Below are 8952 nucleotides of genomic sequence, written 5' to 3' on the forward strand. Positions count from 1 at the left end.
ACTCCAGTTATATTTCTGTAGACTCAGAAAAACTTTACCTTCTAATATTAGATCATCTTTCCTTTAATAGCCTTCTCTTTGAATTCATTTCAAATTAGTGAATACTTTTCATTCTACCTTCTGTCACGTAGCCACGTGTTATAAAAGCTGATCGATTTAATCTTATCCATACCGATACTCTGAAAGGATCCATAGACAACGATCGGGTGATATACAATTTTTTTTCTCTAGAGGAAGGTCGACAAAGGGACCTCTTTTACATATGCCCATCGTAAATGCCAATTAGGTGAGTACACCTCTTTAAAATGCAAACACATGCCCCCTTCCCCCCCCCCCCCCCCTTACACACAATAATAAACAAACATCATAAAAAAATAAACCCACGCGAGCATTGATATTTCGCAATATCCACTGAATGTGCTCAAGACATTTAAAAAGGCCAATAGCAACATGAAAGACGAGACATGATGTCTGTTGGGCGAGGTAACATTTTCCTCCAACACAAACAACACTGTTTCCGGTCAGATACTCATTTTACACCTGAGTACGGTGAGTGAATGTGTTTTCGATCCATGCCGCCTAAAATAAACAGCCAGCAACCGCCCCTGGTGGTGGTGGTAGTAGTAGTAGTAGTAGTAGTAGTAGTAGTAGTAGTAGTAGTAGTAGTAGTAGTAGTAGTAGTAGTAGTAGTAGTAGTAGTAGTAGTAGTAGTAGTAGTAGTAGTAGTAGTAGTAGTAGTAGTAGTAGTAGTAGTAGTAGTTGTAGAAGAAGAAGAAGAAGAAGAAGAAGAAGAAGAAGAAGAAGAAGAAGAAGAAGAAGAAGAAGGAGAAGGAGGTGAAGGAGGAGGGGAAGGAGAAAGGAGGAGAAGAAGAGAGAGGAAGGAGGAGGAGGAGGAGGAGGAGGAGGAGAGGAGGAGGAGGAGGAGGAGGAGGAGGAGGAGGAGGAGGAGGAGGAGGAGGAGGAAAGAAGGAGAAGATGGAGGAGGGGGAGGAGGAAGATAAAGAAAGAAGAAGAAGAAGAAGAAGAAGAAGAAGAAGAAGAAGAAGAGAGAGAGAGGAGGAGGAGAGGAGGAGGAGGGAGGAGGAGGAGGAGGAGGAGGAGGAGGAGGAGGAGGAAGAGGAGAAGATGGAGGAGGGGGAGGAGGAAGATAAAGAAGAAGAAGAAGAAGAAGAAGAAGAAGAAGAAGAAGAAGAAGAAGAAGAAGAAGAAGAAGAAGAAAAAGAAGAAGAAGAAGAAGAAGAAGAAGAAGAAAAGTCCTAAAATCGTTTGGTTCCTAAATCCTTGGGAGTGTGTATGTACCCAGTCCTTTGGAGATCTTCGGAGTACTAATGATGACTAGGTTACATAAGGTGGCAGAACTATTTCAGTAGCTGGACGTATCGGCCGATTCTTAGGATTACGGGACATAAATGAGCGAGGGTGGACAATAAACGATAACCAGCATGGTTTTAGATCAAAGAGATCATGCATTACTCAACTTTTACAGGTGATGGAGGATTTTACCACATAATTGATCGTGATCAATGCATTGATGTTCTTTATCTTGATTTCCGCAGGAGAGATTATTCATTAAACTAAAAGCATATGGATTTAAAGGGGTATATCTTTAACTGGATTAATAATCGAATACAAAGAGTCATTGTCAATGGGATGGGGTCGGATTTTAAGAATGTAATTAGCGGTGTACCCCAAGGAAGCGTATTGGGACCACTATTATTTCTCTTATATATAAATGATTTACCATGTGGCATAAATTCAGCCTGCAAACTGTTTGCAGACGATACGAAGATCTATAGTACAACTGAACATCATAACATTCTACAAAATTATATATTTTCACTTTTCAAATGGTCTACAACATGGCATTGGAGTTTAATGTTTCGAAATGTTAAGTATTACATATAGGAAAAAATAATCCATGTCATAATTATTTTGCCGATACTTCTATGTCAAATTTACTTTCCGTTGTGCCTCATGAAAAGGATGTGGGAGTTACTTTTGATTCACTTTTAAATTTTGATGTACATATTGATAATTGTGTAAGCCGTGCAAACAGAATGATGGGAATAATATACAGAACCTTTATAAGTCTTGATAAAACCATATATTTATATTTGTATAAATCGCTCGTTCGACCAATTCTAGAATACGGAAATTTTATCTGGAGCCCATTATATAAAAGACAATCTATTAGTATTGAAAGTGTACAGAGGAGAACTACCAAAAAAATTTATGCAATACAGTATTTATCTTATAAGGAAAGAATAGAATTTCTTGACTTACCCAGTTTGAAATATAGAAGAATTCGTGGGGATTTAATTCAGGTTTATAGATTGGTACAATAGTATAGACTTTTCTGATTTTTTTTCATATTCTAATATTACTTTTATTGAGGGGACAAGTTTAAGATTTTTGTCACCAAATGCAAAACAAACATAAGACAAAACTGGTTCGGTATTCGTATTGTCCAGAAATGGAACAATTAGAAATTTGAAACAAAGAATGCAAAATCTATGGATTATTTCAAGGTGTTAGTAGAGAATTATATGATGGGAGATTTATATATGACGAATAATACTTGTTTGCACTGCTGTTGACATGGCTTTCAATCTTTTATGTATATATTATGCATTGTTACCTTATTATGGTTATCTTCTATATGCCTGCGTGTGTGTGTGTGTGTGTGTGTGTGTGTGTGTGTGTGCGCGCGCGCGCTCTGCATGTCACGGTTAAAGATTTATGTTTGTACATCACATATACATGAGTACATTTAAGTTGAAATACTATCTTTACCGCGTGTATTATTATTGTAATCTTTAATCAATAGATTTATAGCATTGCTATTAATATTAAGGGCATTCAATGGATATGTTATGTTATGTTATGTTATGTTTGTTATAGTTATTGACGACCAGTAAAGATGTAGACTAGAAACTAAGCTCTGACACAAGAAGAAGCATGGGACTTATCTATCTTACCTGTCCATGTGCATGTGGTCATCGACCACATTACAATGTATGCTCAAGATGAAATGACCCAAATAGTGAAAAGTATTCACAGCTTTTGAAACATCTAACATCACGATTGGTCATTTTGCTTAGCGTGACTCATGGATATGGTTACAACTTTCATAAACGAGGCAGCGTGTTTAAATCAAATCGTACAGCAACAAACCATGTGATCGATGACTTGGTTGGACGAAAACATTCCACAAGGTATATATTTAAGCAACGCCTTCGTTATACTAATTAATAAGATTATTTAACAAATTATCTATAGAAAACGAGGGTACAATAATCCGATCAGAAGTAATTGAAAATGACACCACAGTCAATCACAAGCCGGTTTTCAAAGCGAACGCGGATATTTAGATCGGTCCTGTGACCTCACACAGCCAGCCGATGGCTTATGACACATGCCCTTAGATAGGTAACGCACTAGGACAGGACAGCAATTATTGGGACGGGACAAAACAGTCCTGGCGTGTCCCAAGCCGTTGTGAAATGCTACAAAATCAACGGGACAGGACTGTACCAGTCCCGTGTTCATATCGTTTGTGATATTAGAAAAATATAGCAGCCTTCCGCACTAAGACAAAAAAGTCCCAGACTTGACGGCGCCGTGTCAAAGTTGCAATGCCTGTCTAAAATTTCTGCATCCCTATGTTCAACATTACTACTACTACTACTACTACTACTACTACTACTACGACGACGACGACGACGATGACTACTACTACTACTACTACTACTACTACTACTACTACTACTACTACTACCGAAAAGTGAGTGGAGCAGGCACTTATGTTGGTAAGAACAAGATATGAAGTGAGTAGAAAAGTGCCAGAAGATAATAGAGAATAAAAATTTTTCGCGGCGGTGGTGGGGTTTGAACCTGCGACCTTATTGGTACGACAACTCCGCCTGGCAGGTGAGAGCGTGGCTCTACCGTGTGAGCTATCCACGAACACAAAAATATTCGTTTCAAACCCAAGTCATTTCTAGATCCCTCTCTCACCCACTTCTGGGACCGCCGATTCGTTCGCCCACCACCATCGCGAAGTATTTTGACCAGCAGTTAAGCTTAATAGCCAATATTCTCAACACAAACATATAACATAGAAACGATTGAGACATTGAGTATGCTCCGGTGTATGGGTGAATTTTTAATTCAGAAAAGTGAGTGGAGCAGGCACTTATGTTGGTAACAACAAGATATGAAGTGAGTAGAAAAGTGCCAGAAGACAATAGAGAATAAAAATTTTTCGCGGCGGTGGTGGGGTTTGAACCTGCGACCTTATTGGTACGACAACTCCGCCTGGCAGGTGAGAGCGTGGCTCTACCGTGTGAGCTATCCACGAACACAAAAATATTCGTTTCAAACCCAAGTCATTTCTAGATCCCTCTCTCACCCACTTCTGGGACCGCCGATTCGTTCGCCCACCACCATCGCGAAGTATTTTGACCAGCAGTTAAGCTTAATAGCCAATATTCTCAACACAAACATATAACATAGAAACGATTGAGACATTGAGTATGCTCCGGTGTATGGGGTGAATTTTTAATTCAGAAAAGTGAGTGGAGCAGGCACTTATGTTGGTAACAACAAGATATGAAGTGAGTAGAAAAGTGCCAGAAGACAATAGAGAATAAAAATTTTTCGCGGCGGTGGTGGGGTTTGAACCTGCGACCTTATTGGTACGACAACTCCGCCTGGCAGGTGAGAGCGTGGCTCTACCGTGTGAGCTATCCACGAACACAAAATATTCGTTTCAAACCCAAGTCATTTCTAGATCCCTCTCTCACCCACTTCTGGGACCGCCGATTCGTTCGCCCACCACCATCGCGAAGTAATTTTCTATTGTCTTCTGGCACTTTTCTACTCACTTCATATCTTGTTGTTACCAACATAAGTGCCTGCTCCACTCACTTTTCTGAATTAAAAATTCACCCCATACACCGGAGCATACTCAATGTCTCAATCGTTTCTATGTTATATGTTTGTGTTGAGAATATTGGCTATTAAGCTTAACTGCTGGTCAAAATACTTCGCGATGGTGGTGGGCGAACGAATCGGCGGTCCCAGAAGTGGGTGAGAGAGGGATCTAGAAATGACTTGGGTTTGAAACGAATATTTTTGTGTTCGTGGATAGCTCACACGGTAGAGCCACGCTCTCACCTGCCAGGCGGAGTTGTCGTACCAATAAGGTCGCAGGTTCAAACCCCACCACCGCCGCGAAAAATTTTTATTCTCTATTGTCTTCTGGCACTTTTCTACTCACTTCATATCTTGTTGTTACCAACATAAGTGCCTGCTCCACTCACTTTTCTGAATTAAAAATTCACCCCATACACCGGAGCATACTCAATGTCTCAATCGTTTCTATGTTATATGTTTGTGTTGAGAATATTGGCTATTAAGCTTAACTGCTGGTCAAAATACTTCGCGATGGTGGTGGGCGAACGAATCGGCGGTCCCAGAAGTGGGTGAGAGAGGGATCTAGAAATGACTTGGGTTTGAAACGAATATTTTTGTGTTCGTGGATAGCTCACACGGTAGAGCCACGCTCTCACCTGCCAGGCGGAGTTGTCGTACCAATAAGGTCGCAGGTTCAAACCCCACCACCGCCGCGAAAAATTTTTATTCTCTATTGTCTTCTGGCACTTTTCTACTCACTTCATATCTTGTTCTTACCAACATAAGTGCCTGCTCCACTCACTTTTCTGAATTAAAAATTCACCCCATACACCGGAGCATACTCAATGTCTCAATCGTTTCTATGTTATATGTTTGTGTTGAGAATATTGGCTATTAAGCTTAACTGCTGGTCAAAATACTTCGCGATGGTGGTGGGCGAACGAATCGGCGGTCCCAGAAGTGGGTGAGAGAGGGATCTAGAAATGACTTGGGTTTGAAACGAATATTTTTGTGTTCGTGGATAGCTCACATGGTAGAGCCACGCTCTCACCTGCCAGGCGGAGTTGTCGTACCAATAAGGTCGCAGGTTCAAACCCCACCACCGCCGCGAAAAATTTTTATTCTCTATTGTCTTCTGGCACTTTTCTACTCACTTCATATCTTGTTACTACTACTACCGAAATTTCTACTATTGTTCTGCTGATGATACTGCCACTAATGATTATACTAATATAAATCTTATGTAAACAAATCTCATTGTACAGTGTAAAAAATCATTATCATCATGTCCATAAGATACGACATGACGATAATGATTTTTTACACTGTACAATGAGATTTGTTTACATAAGATTTATATAATCATGAAATATTCATATAGCAAGAGTAATATTATTGCTGCTACTACTATTACTACTACCACTACTACTACTACTACTACTACTACTACTACTACTACTACTACTACTACTACTACTACTACTACTACTACTACTATCTACTACTACTACTACTACTACTACTACTATTACTACTACTACTACTTCTACTACTACTACTACTACTACTACTACTACTACTACTACAACCACTACTAATACTACTACTACTACTACTACTACTACTACTACTACTACTACTACTACTACTACTACTACTACTACTACTACTACTACTACTACTACTACTACTACTACTACTACTACTACAACTATTTCTACTGTTGTTCTGCTGATGCTACTGCCACTAATGATTATACTAATACCTACATCCCTTATATTTTGTATTTATTTCCAATTCTATTGTATTTATTTTCCAACAATAGTCCACACTTTATTTTCTTTCACTTTCTATACTGCATTACACAGTTCCTCCCCGCCTCCCCTCTTTTGACTTAATTTTATTGCGCACCTTTTATACATTTCTATTGCTCTATTTTATTTCGTGCTTCCTTGCAAAGTATCATACTTTTCCTGCCCATCAATGTTTTTGTTTATGCATCTTAACAACGCCACTACCACATTATCTCATTCGTCTGTAGTGTTTCATTCATCCTGTTTTGTTGATAAAGGGGAAACCCGAAACGTCCATTTTATCTCTTTTCGTATATTAAGCTGAAGCTTACATTCAATTTCACATTGTCATTTATTTATTTATTTATTTCAATTCTGATTATAAAAAAGCAAGAACAATTCAAAAAATAATTCTATGCGATAAAACCACGTACCGTACAGAATTCATTAAATAGAGGTACCTAAATGAGTCAATACAATGGAGATAAAGATAAAGGGAGTAAATCTGACTCATGAATGAACAACACAAAACAGATGTGTGTGGGTGTGTGTGTGTGTGTTTGTGTGTGTGTGTGTGTGTGCAATTAAAGAGAGAGAGAGAGAGAGAGAGAGAGAGAGAGTGAGAGCGGAGGTAGGAGACCACTAATAACACTATTGTTGTCTAGCATTCTTTAAGAACCCCCCCCCCCCCCCCCATCCCCCTACCTTATTCTTGAGATATATATATATATCGTTTTTCGTTTTGATATCATTACGTCATCCCATTCTCTCTCTCTCTCTCTCTCTCTCTCTCTCTCTCTCTCTCTCTCTCTCTCTCTCTCTCTCTCTCTATCTATCTATCTATCTATCTATCTATCTTTCTCTCTCTTCCATTGCGCACACACACACCAACACACACACACACACATTTACAAATTTTCGCCTTTATTATTATGACAATCTAATATAAATATATGTGTATTTTATGTTTACTTGAAAAAGGCCAAAAGCCGTTTGTTTTGTGTTGTTCATTCATGAGTCAGATTAACTCCCTTTATCTTTATCTTTACGTTCACAATGCATAGGAACATAAACACTTTAGGCAATTTAATAACGTATGTTTATAAATATAAAGTGTCACACTTTGTGACACAACTGTAACGTGTCTAAAACCGGTCGCACATATATTCGGTAACTTGTGGGATCAATTATCTTTATCGTTATTTATTTCGGGAATTCTCAATGAAAATATTTTGTCCTTAAGTAAGTCCTTCTGAGCCACGTGGGCTCATTGTAAGACAAATTAAAACCTTTAGAGCCTTGTTGCCAATAGTGCAGGAGATATCCCGATTTCAATAGCGTGAAGCGGACAATTAACGTATTTGACCTTTGCATAGAACAATAGTCTATCGCAGATTACTATCCCAGCTTGACAGGCACCCTTTTACACCTGAATGGAGTGAGCGATTGGAGTAAATTTTTTTTGCACTAGGAAAGTACAAATTGGCTTCGGTCGGAATCGAACACAGAACCACTAAATCCAGAGTACAACGCGCTAACCACTTGGCCATCCTGCCTCCTAAGCGTATAACCCGGAACTTATCCATGTTTCTAGAGCGCTGAGCATACAGATAACAGTTAAATTTTTTTTAAAAATAAAATTCCATTTATTCATCCCATAGAGGAAATTCTCTCGGGATCTATTCTAAGGGAAGACTGGAATAACCCCAGGCGAGAGCCGCAGTGCAGCGCCGCAAATTAAGCTAGGGCGAGGTGACTTGCTCAAGGCCACACAGCGCAGTGATCGAATTTGGTATCTGTCGGGTACGAAGCAAAGACCGTACCGTTGAGCCATGCAGACCCTCTATTATCCTCTTGAACGGACGCTAGTTAATCAAAGATTACTTTCATCAGCGAACTGGTACTGATTCCGAGAAAAACATTTTAGGATAAGATCAGATAAAATCAGAGATCACCATAGTCTATGCATTTGACCCTTGAGCAATCTTTGGGTCAATAAAGGATACATCCAAAATTGTTTTCTCTTTCCATTTGTCTTTAAATCTACGTAGTATAGCACAGAAATATGCAACCTCTATTTCACCCATTACTAGTAGTAGTATTAGTAGTAGTAGTAGTAGTAGTAGTAGTAGTAGTAGTAGTAGTAGTAGTAGTAGTAGTAGTAGTAGTAGTAGTAGTAGAAGTAGTAGTAGTAGTAGTATCAGTGGTAGTGGTGGTAGAAGAGGCGGTAGTAGTAGTGATG

General features: G+C 39.1%; 1 protein-coding gene across 2 annotated transcripts in view; it reads right to left on the reverse strand.

The window, feature by feature from the left end:
* The window catches only part of LOC144971367 (monocarboxylate transporter 9-like), a 32115-nt gene that overhangs the window by 12091 nt on the left and 11072 nt on the right, over positions 1-8952 (reverse strand). The gene's annotated exons all lie outside the window — the stretch shown is intronic.

This window comes from Berghia stephanieae, chromosome 4, assembly GCF_034508935.2.
Source record: "Berghia stephanieae isolate SIO BIC M18660-M18661 chromosome 4, UCSD_Bste_1.3, whole genome shotgun sequence".
Lineage (NCBI taxonomy): Eukaryota > Metazoa > Mollusca > Gastropoda > Nudibranchia > Aeolidiidae > Berghia > Berghia stephanieae.